Raw genomic sequence first — 14,256 nt, 5'->3', positions numbered from 1 at the left:
AGTCGGAGGCTGACGCTCAGAGAGAACGAACCGAAGGTAGTTCGAGCGCTCAAATTCTACCAACCGAAGGCGCGGCCGCTTTTCAGAGCACCCCAGAGCGCTCGTAAACGCCCAACCGAATACGCCATACGTGAACTATGACAATCACTCGCTCAGCTTCGTCGTGAGTACATGCTGCAAAAGAATACACCCTGATTATGACCTTTTTTGGGACCATCGAAGCACTTCACGTGCTTTTTTTTCCCTCGACATGACGTTGGGAGAAACTGAAAGGTACGGGGCCTGTTTTGGTCATGTCAGAGTCGCATACCAGATGGAGTACAAGGGTCGAAGCGGTGAAGCAAGTCTGTAGATACTTTTAGGAAATACTTTACGTTCTCCTAGGAACAGCAAATGACGACGAGGAAACGAGCGAAGCTAGAAGTGATGCCACACTTTGCACACCCGGATGCTGAGTTGTGATTTTTTTTATTTTGCTCGGCTTTTCGAGCAAGATACTGGTTCGCATAGATCATGTCGAAAAAAGGCTGCAAGATCCAAACGTGAACTTTCATGATGCTGCCTTAGATATGAAAGCACTCAGAGAAAACTTCCATGACGAGAGGGAAACTTTAGTGGGTGAGTCATTCGATGAAGGCTTGGTCTCTGTGAGGCGTGGGATGTCGATGTTGAACGGAGTTCAGAACGTAAAAAAACAGATGCCTGATATAAAGTCCAAAACAGAAGAGTTAACGGCTACGCAGCGAATAGAAGGGGTCATGAAATCCATACTCGACTGTCTACGCTCTGAAATCGACGAGAGTTTTCTTCGCCTGAGAACACCGATGTCAAGTTTGGCTTTCTCCTGGACATCAACAAGCTGTGCTACAGCAGCGACAAAAACGAACTAAAAACAAATTGCTACATCTTTGGCGAGTTTTTCAGTTCCGACATTAATGCGCAGGACCTCTATGAAGAGAGTTTAGATTGCAGACTGTTGCTATCACGGCGGGTTGACGAGAAAGTGCCAAGACCTGAAGAACTTCTGAAATTTATTGCAGAATATGGAGATGACAGCGTATTCCCCAATCTTCGCGTCGCCGTTCAGATAATGTTAACCATTGCAGTTTCTATCACTGGCTGTGAGATGTCCTTCAGCAAGCTGAAATTGATACTTTCTTATTCTCGGACCATAATGGGGCAGGACAGACTTTCTGATCTTGCTCTTGAGAGTGCGGGAAGAGAACTGAAAAAACGATTTTTGATATCATTAGAGAACCGTTTGCTTCATCGAAAGCAAGAAAAGTGCTGCTCTAGTTTTGACGGAGTGTCATAGTGTGCAGCCCTTTCTATATTTTGGTTATAATGAACAAACAATGTAAATAAAGTGCTTAAATATAAAGAACGCGTGTTTTATGAAAATTGTTCACGATCAGCAACAGCGCTAGCGTCACAAAAGGCAATAATATGCGACCACGAGGAGACGACAGATTTTGCTGGAACGAGTTCTTCAAATCACCAATGGCATTAATAAAAAAAATGTTCGCTTAGTATACGGATTACATTTCTGCAATCAAAAATTGCGCCAACCCAGCCTCTGAACGGGTTTGGAAAGCAAAGCTGTAAACGGCACCCACAACGATTACCCATTCGACGTCACTTAAATTCACTGGCGTCGCTCTATAGTGTAACCCGAATGAAGTGAAATGCACTACCACACCCTTTATTACTTCAAAGAGATATTCTTGGTAAGGTTTAATCAATGCAGGATGCATGACCGGTGACAGGTTGAGTTGTATCGGTGTAGCACATGAGTGGAGGAACGTTTTTATGAAATTAAAGGAAGCTCAAACCCGGTGTTAGACAATCTCACTGCGTGGCTGCAGCCGGGAACGGAGGTGACGAGATAGGCGGCAGAGATGAAGGCGGCGGAGGACATGGAGGAGAAATTACTTCTATTGAGATTTCTGAACGGCCCAGAGTGCAGCCCAGGGGAGGGGTTCCTTCTTCACTGTAGCCCATATTCCGTCCCCGCCGCCTGTGCTCAGTCCACCAGCTGATGCTGAGTAGGCAGAGAGGGGCTGGACAGCAGCAACTCCCGTTGCTCTTGTTCGGTAGTTGACGGAAAGAGAGGAGGGCACTCAGGGCTAAAGTCGCACACCCCGATTATGTGGCGGAGTATTCCTACTTCTGAGCAAAATATACATTCAGCATCGTAGCGATTCGGGTGCATTAAGAGAAGACGCGTGGAGTGTGGGAAGGAGCCGGATTGTATGAGCCGTAGGGCAGTTTTTGTTCTCTGCAAGAGTCAGGGTAAGGCGAAGGAGGTTAGTTCTGGAGGTAGCCACGATGCTGTCGTACTGCTACTCTCGATGTTGGGAGGCGTCTGTGTATATAACCGCATGATCCCCCCCGAGGGTGGTGGTGAGGGCGTGATCCCGTGCTTTTCGGTGACCGTCTTCGTGTGAGGGGTTTATATTTCTAAGCAAAGGAAGCACCTTTACTTCTTGTCGCCAAGGGTCTGGGAGTACATCAAGTGAGGTGACTTTCTGGGCTGCCCAGCCAATCTGGTGAAGGATGCGGCAACCTACTGAAGTTCTGCTCAATCGTAGCTTCTGGTTAGAAAGATACCCTCTATCAGCTCTTCCACCGTGTTATAGAGCCCCGTAATAAGCAGCCTCTCTGTGGACGCACTCATGGGGGGACCAAGGGGCTGCTCAACCGCCTTTCTAATTATTGTATAAAGCACCTATATGTCCTCCTCGTCGAGAACACAAGGGGTTGCCGTACGTGATTTTCGAGAGGCAAAAGCTTGAATTAATCGAAAGGTATCGGAGTTCTTGACGCCTCACTTTTAATGGCAACTCGCCTGATCATTTGTATGATTTGATTGAAGCTGTGTTTGATGCGCTGGAAAAATATGTTACTCTTGCTGTTGGCTTGATGATGTAGCTCCAGGATCGTGATGCTGGGGCTTGGAGTGACGGCCTGACCATGAAGGAGTACTTGAATGTGTTCCTTGATGTGCCGTTTGGCGTGATAGCGGACGACAAGGAGCTGTGATTTTTTACGTGAACAGTGGAAGCCGCAGGCTTTAGCACATTGGTGTACTAGAAGTTAGATGCCATTCGTTGGCGTGAGCTTTCTTTAATTTTTGTAACTCCTAGCAAATGCACAAGTGCGCAAGGCCACTAGACATGCCGTGGGGGGAGCGCACAGCGGTGCGAGAGGTGGCGTGGCGCTATCACGTGGCATTAAGCGAGAATGCAGTGGGTGAACCCGTAGGTGTGCTTCGTGAGGGCATCACCTGTCTGCGCCGTTTCTGCCTCGGGTCGTAGCTAAATAGGTAAGACAACGGTCTCCCGGTTTGTTATTCTAATAGTTGCAGGTTCGATTCCTGACGGTGCGAGTAAATTCTTTTCTTTGTTCACGGGAGTTTTCTGTTGACACCAACGGTCGCGAAAGAACCCTTGGAGGGTAGAGGTAAAAAGCTTTGCTGTAGTAACTTTGAGCAATACATTTCGTTATTTCATTGTAATGCAGAGAAAAACTATAGCGAAATGTTTACATGCCTACTTCGTGGGTGTTTTGTGTGGTTTTATGTAATTTATGAACTGCAGGTAAAGCGAGATGACAACAGGGAACCGCCAAGGTCCATTTCTCCTTTCACTTTTCTTTAAACCTTAGCGGACTTCTGGTGTATCGTACGATACATGGATGTACAGGACAGGTATAGTCCAGTGTTGTAAACAATAATTCAAGAAATAACTCATTCGCTTGCCCGAAACAGCGAGATGGCCTTTTTTCACAAAGATGCTGCTGCTGATGATGATAACAATAACAACAACAATAATAAATGATGATGATGACAGCATTATTACTATCATCATGAGGGGTGCAAAAGGTTTGTTTGCCATGGGCGCCGTAATATTAGTTACGCCAATGTGCAAGAGGTACAATAACCTATCAAAAAGCGTTGTGCCGAAATGTTGGCGCGGGTTTTGAAACCTGCACAAATTGAAACGCGACTTAAAGATATGCTTGAGCATATGGTCACGCTTGTACCGAATGGGTTTATTGTCGTCCGTATAACTTGTTCGTTAACTCATGTAACTTCATGAATCGGAGGTACTAATGCTGCGATGAAGTCTACATGAAATTGGCAGAACTAAACGACATTTGCAGAAATATGTTACTGAAAATTATGAAAGTGCTTTAATTCGGTCCACAGCACGACCGTTTTTTGACAGCTATCCCACTCGACATTCGCTTTGTAAGGAGCGCCAGAATCGGTTCTTGCAAACCAGGCTATTCAGATTGAATATACTTGTGCTAGGTGTATTGAAGGAATTTAAGTTGCCGCCGCGTTCCGTGCTCATGACAGCAGATTATTTGGTAGGTCAAATGTCGTGGGTCAAGAGCTCGGCTTTCGTTCTGTCATTCACTTACTTCCCAGGTAGCCAGAAGATTTATTGTTAACTTGATTGTGGGTCTTTTTCTTATAAATGGTGTGCAGAACCTTCATGAAATAGATTTGGTCAGCTCGAAGCATTGAATATTGATTAAATAAAGGACTTGTCCTCAAATCTGCGTAACAGCCACGATATTCTAAATATATGCTTAAAATTCTTTTTTGCAATACAATGAGCCTGTTATAATTAGTTTTAGTTGTAGTCCCCCCCACCAACATCCTGTATCATAGTTTCGAATAAATGAGAGCATTGTATAAGTTTTGTCTCAACCATAGTGGTATCAAATGGCCGATTCTATATATGCGACCTATACTTTTAGAGAGTTCGGAGGATAGGTGAGCAATATGCGTATTCCACGAAAGTTACTCTTGAAACCAAACACCTAAGAACTGTTCTGTCACTAGGTTTAACTTGGTTCCGTTGAATATAATGGGGATTTCTTTCTCGACATTTTTATTGTACGGCGTAAATATCATGTAAGTTGTCTTCGTAGCGTTCAGTGGCAGTTTATTATTGAACAACCAATTTGATAATTCTTCCAAGTAAACATTTACCGTTGAGTGAAGTTTAATCATATCATCAGTTGTGAAGAAAACGTAAGTCTCATCCGCATACATTTCAAGTTCTTGCGGACCTTCTATATTTATTATGTCATTTACATAAACTATAAACAGTAACGGGCCTAACTTGCAGCCTTGCGGGACACTTTGCTTTGGCTCTAATATGTCTGATGCAATGGAGTTTAGTTGAACAAACTGCTTTTTTTAGTCAAATTCTTTTCAAAAGGCTAACTGCCACGCCACGTATTCCATACCTCTCCAAGTTATTTAGCAAAATAATATGCTCTATCGACTCAAATGCTTTTTAAGGTCTAAAACAGCCCAACTGGGAACTGCCTGTTTTCAATGTTTGCAATTATTTTAACTTTAATGTACAGTAATACTTGCTCTGTTGATTTAGATTCTTGGAAATCATATTGATACATGGAAATAACATTGTGTTTAAGAAAGAAAGTCGATAGTTTATTATAGATTACTCCCTCACATACCTTGGAAAAAACTGTCAGGACAGATATTGTTCTGTAATTTGATACATTGTCGGGTGCTCCCCCCTTATGAATCGGCGTCATTCTAGCAACTTTAGGTTCCTCAGGAAAACCACCGGTGGACAGACATAGATTAATAATATACGCTAACACTTCACTTATTTTCAGTGCCACGCGCTTAATCACACTCAATAAAAACACGTCAACTCCTGCCGCTGCATAATTATTTATTTTTCCGATAACGTCCCGTACTTCGGTGTCGTTCGCAGGTTAAAAAAAGATAGAGCTGGGCAATCGTGGAATGCCAGTCGCCCCGCGGCCGCCGTTATCAGTGTGTGTTGGGTGGCACCAGCATCAATAAAATGAGTATTCATACAGTTGGCTAGCTGAAGGCTCTCTACCTGCTCTCCATTTAAATACGTGAGTTGCAGCTGTCTTATTGTTTTGCTACTTGTTATTTTTTTAACAGTGTCCGAGACTTTTTTAGGCTGGCCTCGTATGTGGAAAAATAGCCCTTCGTAATGTATGCTTTTCGCTCTATTTAAATCACTCTGTAACTTGTTTCTAAACTTTATCTACGCCTTGCGTATTTCGGGATCCTTCGTTTTTATAAAATTATTAACATAGCATTCTCTTTTTTATGCGTTTATACAGGTCAGGATCCACCCAGGGTTTTCGCACCTTTTTGGATTTTTTACTTGCAGGTTGTATAGGAAAGGCTGCATCATAGCATTCACCTATGCACTGCAGGAAAACAGTCCAAGCGATATTCGCATCGCTCACCCGATAGACAATTTCGCAATCTAACGATTCCACTAGTTCTCGGAAATGTTCGATTGTGCGATTGTTGATATTACGGAAAAAGCGCGGTTGAGGGGATAGATCATCTATAACAAAATGAGTCTCGATAAAAAAGAAAACTGGAAAATGATCACTGATATCCACAGTCAGAACTCCTGTGGATATATCACAATCAGAAAAATTCGATACACAGACATCCAAAAGTGTCAGCCTCGTCTGCAAGTCTGCTCGTCTGCTGACCAGATGAAGTCTGTGTGTCCTTTGAGTTTGCGTATTCGTGTCCATACTTTTCGTGTGTCTGTGTAGCAGCTAATTGACGTTATGAATGAACGCAAACTATTGCGTTTTCCCTCACGGCGCACACGTTTTCCAAACGCCTTGGCCCGTTTAAATAAAATGAGGTTACTCGACGTGGGGTACCGACGAAGGATACCCCACGCCTTGTTCTGGGCCTCTCGTGCCCGCCTACAGTCCTCATTCCACCACGGCCTCCGCTGGCTACGAGGGGCACCAGAGGCGTGGGGAATGGATTTTTCGGCGGCGTCGAGGATGTGCGCCGTGAGTAGTTGGGTTGCCTGCTCAACATGTAGGTGTGTTATGGGCGTGTAGTGTAGTTTAGATGAATCTGTAAATGTATTCCAGTTTGCTTCTGCTTCATTAAACCTTTTCTGGGTGTGGAGAAAGCGACGAGCCGCCGTGACCCGTTCTGATGCGTGCTTTAATCGAACATAATGATAATGATGATGATGGGCATGAGGGAGGCGAGGCGTCTTCTTTTTCAACATCCTCCCCCGCGCGAAAATGGCTACACGTTTCACTATGTCTTTACAGTGCATGGTGGGAACTCAGTCCATTTGACAAGCAATGTCAGTAATGACCGTGGAGGGAAGCAGTGTCGGGAACATGGCCGCTTCTGCTTCCACCGATGATAAAAGTACACCTTACGGCACCGTGGCGTAGACCCGCTACCTGGCTTAGCAGCCACTCAACCGTCTGTGTAGACGGGAGTCCTGGAACCGACGAAATCGCTACTGCTTGTGGGTCCAAAACACTTTGTCCGCCGCCAGGTCTTCCTGTTCGTCCCAGAAGTTCGCTTTCTTCGTTTGATTTCGCGCCCCGTAGACTTTTTTGGAATCAAATGCACTGTCTCCTTTATCCTTTTCATAAGCTTTATTCTCTCGGCTGTCCATGCGCTGTTGACCATTCGGTGCCGGTGTTTTCTATTCATCCTCACAACCCAAATCCTCTGGAACGGCTTGGGTCTTGAATCAGCCGTGTTGCGTGCTGAACCAGTCTCCCTTTTACTTTCTTCGGGTAGGGCAGCTCCTGTTGCGCTTTTTTCGCAATATTTGACAGGCTTGATGTGATGTACTGCACCAGGGAAGCGAAATTTAAATGTACGAAACGGTAACACGGTGGCTCTTTCCTCTCTCTCTTCAAATGGCGCGCTGCCTTCTACTTCATGGCAGTATTCGTTGTCAGTAACAAATGTCGTTTCAACAGAACATCTCAGCATAGTTGTTTCTGATGTCATTTTACGGTGGTCGGAGGCATCGAGTGTTATTTCTGGTTGTGCTAGTTTCGCTGTATTCGTGATCAATCCTGTTTCTCTTAGGCAGTTTTTGTCCGCCAGATTGCGAGTGGTATTTGCGACACAGAAACCAAGATAATTCATATTTGTAGGTGCTATACCTTCAGAATTCAATTCTCGTTTGTAGTGGCCTTCCTGTTTTTGGGTTACAATATCAATATTTCCGTTTGCGGTTTCCGCATTTTCCAGCTGCTGTTTGATCTCTGACCTAATTCTGGTTTTGGTGGTCATAATGTGTGCCTGCCGGGGTAGTTCTCACCTAGGTTATTTTGGTTTCCAATTTCACTTTTGCGGATATTACCCTGCCCTCAAATTCAAATGCGTCAAACATCTCGCATTGCAGGCTCTCAATATCCACGGTATTTTCGACATCTCTGTTATTCTGGGAAAAGCATTCGTTTTGTTCAGTCAGCGTTTTCAGAAGATCAGTCAACTCAACAATAGGTGGTTGCTCCCGGCGAAGAAAGTATTCAGCCTTGCCGATCACATCTGTCAGTTGCTTCCGGACAATGCGCCGCCTTTCGTATAGGGCCTCCATGGCCCAGTCCAGCGTCACAGACGTCGATAGGCATGGGGATCGGACTCACGGGCAAAGGTCGGCGTGATCATTCCGGCAGGTAGGCAGCCGCGAAGGCTGTGTGTCGGCAAAGGTGCGCGAATGGCTCCGGTTGGTTTATTCTTCTTCTAATGCTGACGTCGAGCTTTATCAAGGGGTAGTGGGTACGGCGGCTTCATTTCTGTTCCCCAGAGGTGAGAAGGCGGTCGAAAGTAAGCCAAAATCCGCTGGGTGCGGCTCACCTCTGGAGGTCCCTCGTTCCCTGTTCTCCCGGCGGTTCGTCGCAAGCTCGGAAACCGTCGAGCAACAGGATGTCGGTACCAAAAATGTGGAGAAAGGGACGAGCCGCCATGACCCGTTCTGATGCGTGCTTTAATCGAACATAATGATAATGATGATGATGATGGGCACGAGGGAGGCAAGGCGTCTTCTCTGTCAGCACTGGGAAGATGGACTGCTCGGGCCCTTACATATATATGTTAGTAAAGTGGGGAAGTGGTCACTACCATATGGGTCAGTACCCACACACCACTCAAGACATCTAAAGAGAACTGCAGATCCAATAGCCAAGTCAAGGTGTGAATACGTGTTGTGTACTATATTATATGTTAGCTGTTTCTGGTTGAAAAGACATGCTCCCGACGATGTTAAGAATTTCTCAATTAGGCGACCTCGGGCATCCGTCCGAGCAGAGCGCCAAAGAGAGTTATGTGCATTCAGGTTGCCTGTCAGAATGAAAGGTTAAGCTGCCTGATCTACCATACCCTCGAAATCTAAACTCGAGAGCTGGAAGTCAGGACGGGTGTAAAGAGAACATAGTGTTACAAGCCAATTCAAAATTATCGTTCGAATGGCAACAGCCTCTAGGGTGGTCTGTAGTTGGACAGTGTGGCACGCCAAGGATTTCTGGGCAATGATGGCCACACCGCCCGAGGATGTGCCACCACCATCTCTGTATTTCTTAAATACCATGTAACTGTTCAACAAATTTGTGTGCGTGGAATTTAAAAGGGTTTCTTCGAGACGCATCACACTTGGCTGATTGGAATGCAGCAACTCATAGACATCATCAAGATTTTTAAGAAGTCTTCTGCAGTTCCATTGCATGATATTTTCTCTTCCCATTATTGAAGTGTAGAGCTACTGGAGTATGTTCGTGTTTATGTGTCCGCTTTCGGGGCTTGAACTCTTGGAAGGGGTTTTTTGATTTTCTCTACGGAGCTGCACGCCAGAACCCGTTCCTTCCCCTTTGGTGCATGCCAGAACGGCTCGATGTCCACGTCGTGATCTGGAGGCAACGCGGTGCCCAGCGGACGTCGCCCCCTAGACTTGGACTGGCACCCTGCCCGGTGCCCTTTGTTGGAGCCGCGACCGCCGAGGGCGTCACGAGCGCCCAAGGTAGCAGAGGCGGTGCGGCGGGGGTGGGAACTGCAGCGGGTGCCCCCGTCTCCATCTTTTCCGTGCCCTCGCGTGTGCTTCGGGACGGTGGAGAGGAAACAGTGGATGCAGCAGCATTCCTAACGGATGTGGTTGCCACCACAGCAACTGGTGCCTGAGCAGGTGGGGTGGTGGCGAATTGGGCCATGGGACAAACCCTTGGGGGGGGGGGGCAGCAGCGGGACCAAGTCCGACTCGCGGTACTGGGTCCCAGCCGAAACCATACGCCGCTCCGCCCCGCGGCGAGCTGCGTCCGCGTACCTCCCCAGGGGGAAAGAGGCAAACCTCTTTCGCGCATCTGCGAAGGTGATGTTCTCTTTTACTTTCAATGCAATGATCTGCTTTTCTCATTCGAAATTCTCACAACTCCTAGATTAAGCGGCGTGTGGTCCCTGGCAGTTCGCACCGGTGAAGCTCTCGTATACACAATTGTCGGTTATGTGGTCGTGTGCTGCACATTTTGAACATATCAGTTTACCACGGCAAGAGGTTGTGCCATGCCCAAACCACTGGCACTTGAAGCAGCGGCGTGGGTTGGGCACGTAGGGTCGGCTTGGGCATCTTACTCAGGAAGTGTTGAGTGCATGTTGAATGCTTGGGCATCTTACCGACTCAGGAAGTGTTGAGTGGTCAAACGTCAAGATTATGTTCTGGGTAGGAATTATTTGATCATTTCGGCGTATGGTGATTCTCATCATTGCTGTCAGGGCCTGATCTCGAAGGCCCTTGAGCAGATCTGCTCCCCTTTCACTCAGTAGATCCCGATCAGAAATCACGCCCTGGCAGCTATTGAGGCTGCGATGGGGCGTGATCTTGATGTCTATATCGATCATGCGCATTTGCTTGAGGAGGCTACAGGATTGTTGTTTGTTTCCAATTAGGACTTCTCTTGTTGGGAGCTTCTCAGCCTTGTACGATTTGCCTATAAGGCTTTCAAGAAACTTGGAAATGACAAAGAAAGAGTGGGAAGAAATGGGTTTTGACTTATCCAGGAATTCCATTAGCAAAAAGCGCGAGAAGTTATCGGGCTTTGGAACAGCGATGCAAGGCAAGAAGGAACGAATACTTCCTGTGCGGCCCCTTTTCAGGGTCGATCACGTTTCCGAGGGGGTTTGGAAAATGACATATGATATAGAAAAAAGCAGGGAACGGGGGTACTTTCTTCGTCAGCCTTACCCTGATAGCTGAAGAGGTCTCGGTGCTCCCTGCCTGGTAAACAGACTGAGAGCCCACCCGCTGTAGCTTTATCTGGGCTCCGAAGGCCACCGTTTGTGGTTTCTACCTTTCACCACACAACACATCGCCACCGGTGGATCCAGCCTATGTTTGGGGCTCGGGGTCCACGGTGTCGCCACCACCGTCACCAAGATTACTCAAGGTGCCCCGTGCGGGGCAACACATAGCAGTGATTTTTTGCGTGAATACTGGAGGCGACAGGCTTTGGCACATTGGCGTACTACAAGTAAGATGCCATGCGTTGGTGTGCGCTTAATTTAATTTTTCACCTCCTAGCACACGCGGAAGGCGCGCATAGGGCAGCTAGACGTGCCGTGGAGAGAGCGCACAGCGGCTCGTGAGGTGGCGTGACGCTATCAATCGGCATTCTGCGAGAATGCAGGGGGTAAACCCGTAGATGCGTTTGGTGAGTCCATCACCTGTCTTGCCCATCTCTACGTGGGCTCGTAGCTAAATCGGTAAGACAACGGGCTCTCGCTTTGTTACGCTAATAGTTCCTGTTCCGATTCCTGGCGGTGGCAGTAAGTTTTTTTATTTGTTCGCGGGGCTTTTCTGTTGACACCAACGGTCGCGTAATAACCCTTCGGGCTAGAGGTATAAATATTTGCTTTAAAAGTCTCATCTATTCGTAATCAGTCCAACCCGCAAGAAATAGTCATTCTATGCGCGCAGGCAAACAGTTCAAACAGAGGACAATCGTTTACGCAGTATTAAACGCAGTATTAGGACTCAAAGTACGAAGAAACCATCTTTGTTTCCAAGACTACTATAATAAACTATCCAAGCGAACAGTAGGGAATCATAAAAAACATTCAAATAACGAATGAACGAGCACTGCGACTGCAAGGGTCAACAAATGCTTTGTCTCATTTTATAAAACATGGCAACAATGCCGGCTGGCAGAACCTGTATCCAAGATCTCAATGTGAGCATGAGGCAAGTGTGAGTTTAAGTTTCACTTTCCATAATCTGGCTGTGTTTCCATACAGTAGCAAGTCCGTTACGATTTTGTGAGCGGAGGCCAAGAAACTTTTCACAAAGACTCACACATAGTAGTAAAAAACAAGAGGGTGTTAGTTCAAGTAAAACTACAAGTGAAATAAACAAGGCCCGAAGGTACACATGCCCTGATGACACATAGCACACAAAAAATGATAAAACTTGCACTCTACCTGGTACGCTTGTAAACAGATTAGAGAAACGATTAGCATGGGTAAAGATATTGGGTAGAGGTTCAGACACTCACCCTCCCACATAAAGCGAAGTTGAGCAAGAGACACGCACACTGCGTGATACCAGCTCAGCCTTTCCCTCCTTGGAGCAGCCATTTTATTATTTACTGGTCTGTGTTTGCGCGACTTTAAATGTCCCGGTCAATAATTGCGCATTCATAGCGCAGTGCCAAATATGCTAAGATATTATGAAGGCTTCAAAAACAAAAGGTTTTTAAATTTACCGTCACATTGGCGCTCAATGAGAGTTCAGATTAGTTCGAGTCAAGCGGAAGCTAAACATACGCCATGCTTTTTGTGTTCCACAGCAGTTGCAGGTTAACTAAGAAGAGTATACACAAGCACATGCGATAAAAACTACTAGAACTAGGTTCATAAATTTTCGGCATCAATACTCTCTCCGAACAAAACTACAACTCTCAACACTTACCCTTCAATTTGCAGCACTCCATTATCAGCATCACATGTAACCTCTACGCAGTGGCCGGAAGGTGAGTAGGGCTCCTCTCCTACCAAAGTACCATACGGGGAGCTGCACTTCCCTTTGACGAAAAGAAGAGAAACAGACGCCTTCGTTAAAACTCAGCAGGCCCGCGATATCCGCTTCGAAAGATTTTATGCTAGGCACTTACCTCCCTAGCATAATATATAGCTCTAACTATATAGCCCAACCTTCAGGACACACGAAGCGTTCACTAACCCTCAAATAAAGCAAAATCAAGCAGTGTTGAACATCCTTTGAATACAGAGTCATAACTTGAACGTTGACTACTCAAATTGTAGCATGTAGTGACGGCCATCATACAGCAGACTGAAGTGTTGAAAGAACAAGGAGTTCAAGCGTAACCTCGCTTTTGGATGGGACAGTGAGGGCTACGTATATCGCAGAGTGTACACTTACGATCACTGTCAATTCTGGAGTGATCCCTCTCTACAGTAACAATGCCTTGTAAACCACCCCTATCTTATGAAGGTATGAATGATATGTCAAGTAATTTGTATATCTTGTTGGCATTCAGGGAAGATTCCGGCGAAGGGAAGGTAGTAGCTTCGCTGTAAAATGATCTGCAAACGCGCAGTTTTTCGGGTCACCGATTTCACAGGCTGGCTTAAAACCTCATGTGCTTGCTACAGTTAGAACCAAAGCAAACGTTTCGGCACATTTCATTTCAAATTAACGGCGAGTATTCTCGCCCACCACGCAAACTTCCTGAAAGAAAAAAACATAAAGCGTGCTGAAAACTTGTAAGTAGAACATGTGGTCCAGAAAAAAAATTGCACGCGGTAACAACGTCGTAGAGTACATAAAGTGGCCTACACTCAGCTCTTCTAAGGTGTTACCTCAGCGTCACCTCCGTTACCCCACGAACCGAGGTAACACCGCTGATGCCCACCACATTTTCCTAGGTTGTGACCCGACGACGAAGACATTACTGCCGCGAACCATGCATTGGGTTTGTTTATTTGTGGTTTGTTTTTACTGCCCGACTCCGCCGGGCTGTGTTATCTGTATCCCAAGCGAAGCGCATGTTCCATTCTTGATTTTATGCCATGAGTTATCTCATTAGAATAATGAGAACCTTTCACCCTAACCTCACTGGCCTGGAATAATCTTGTTTGATCTACAATGTTCCAGATGTAAATGGACGGTACCAGAAACACTCTCGCCGAAAGATAAAAGCCTGCAGAGCAGACGCCGCGGCATTAAACTCGACGATGCTCGCCTGCGGAAGTCAGTTTGTTGACTGCTTCGCCTGTGTATCTTTCAGTTGTTAGGGGAGCACAAGTTCGCTACAATAAAAATTGTTTTCCTTGAAGACAACTGCGTCGCCTTTGGCTGCGTGACATCTGGTGGGGGTGCTGGGACCTCGCCCAACTGCACCCCATCGTCACGAGACCCCGACCTC

General features: G+C 46.3%; 1 pseudogene; it reads left to right on the top strand.

The window, feature by feature from the left end:
• The first annotated feature begins 698 nt into the window (after positions 1-698).
• On the top strand, positions 699-1,296 carry LOC144161321 (uncharacterized; annotated as a pseudogene).
• Positions 1,297-14,256: the final 12,960 nt, after the last annotated feature.

This window comes from Haemaphysalis longicornis, unplaced genomic scaffold, assembly GCF_048455015.1.
Source record: "Haemaphysalis longicornis isolate Haplotype H1 unplaced genomic scaffold, Haemaphysalis longicornis Haplotype H1 scaffold_1, whole genome shotgun sequence".
Taxonomy (NCBI): domain Eukaryota; kingdom Metazoa; phylum Arthropoda; class Arachnida; order Ixodida; family Ixodidae; genus Haemaphysalis; species Haemaphysalis longicornis.
Note: the sequence above shows the minus strand (reverse complement) of the source record. Positions and strands in the feature narration are given on the sequence as shown.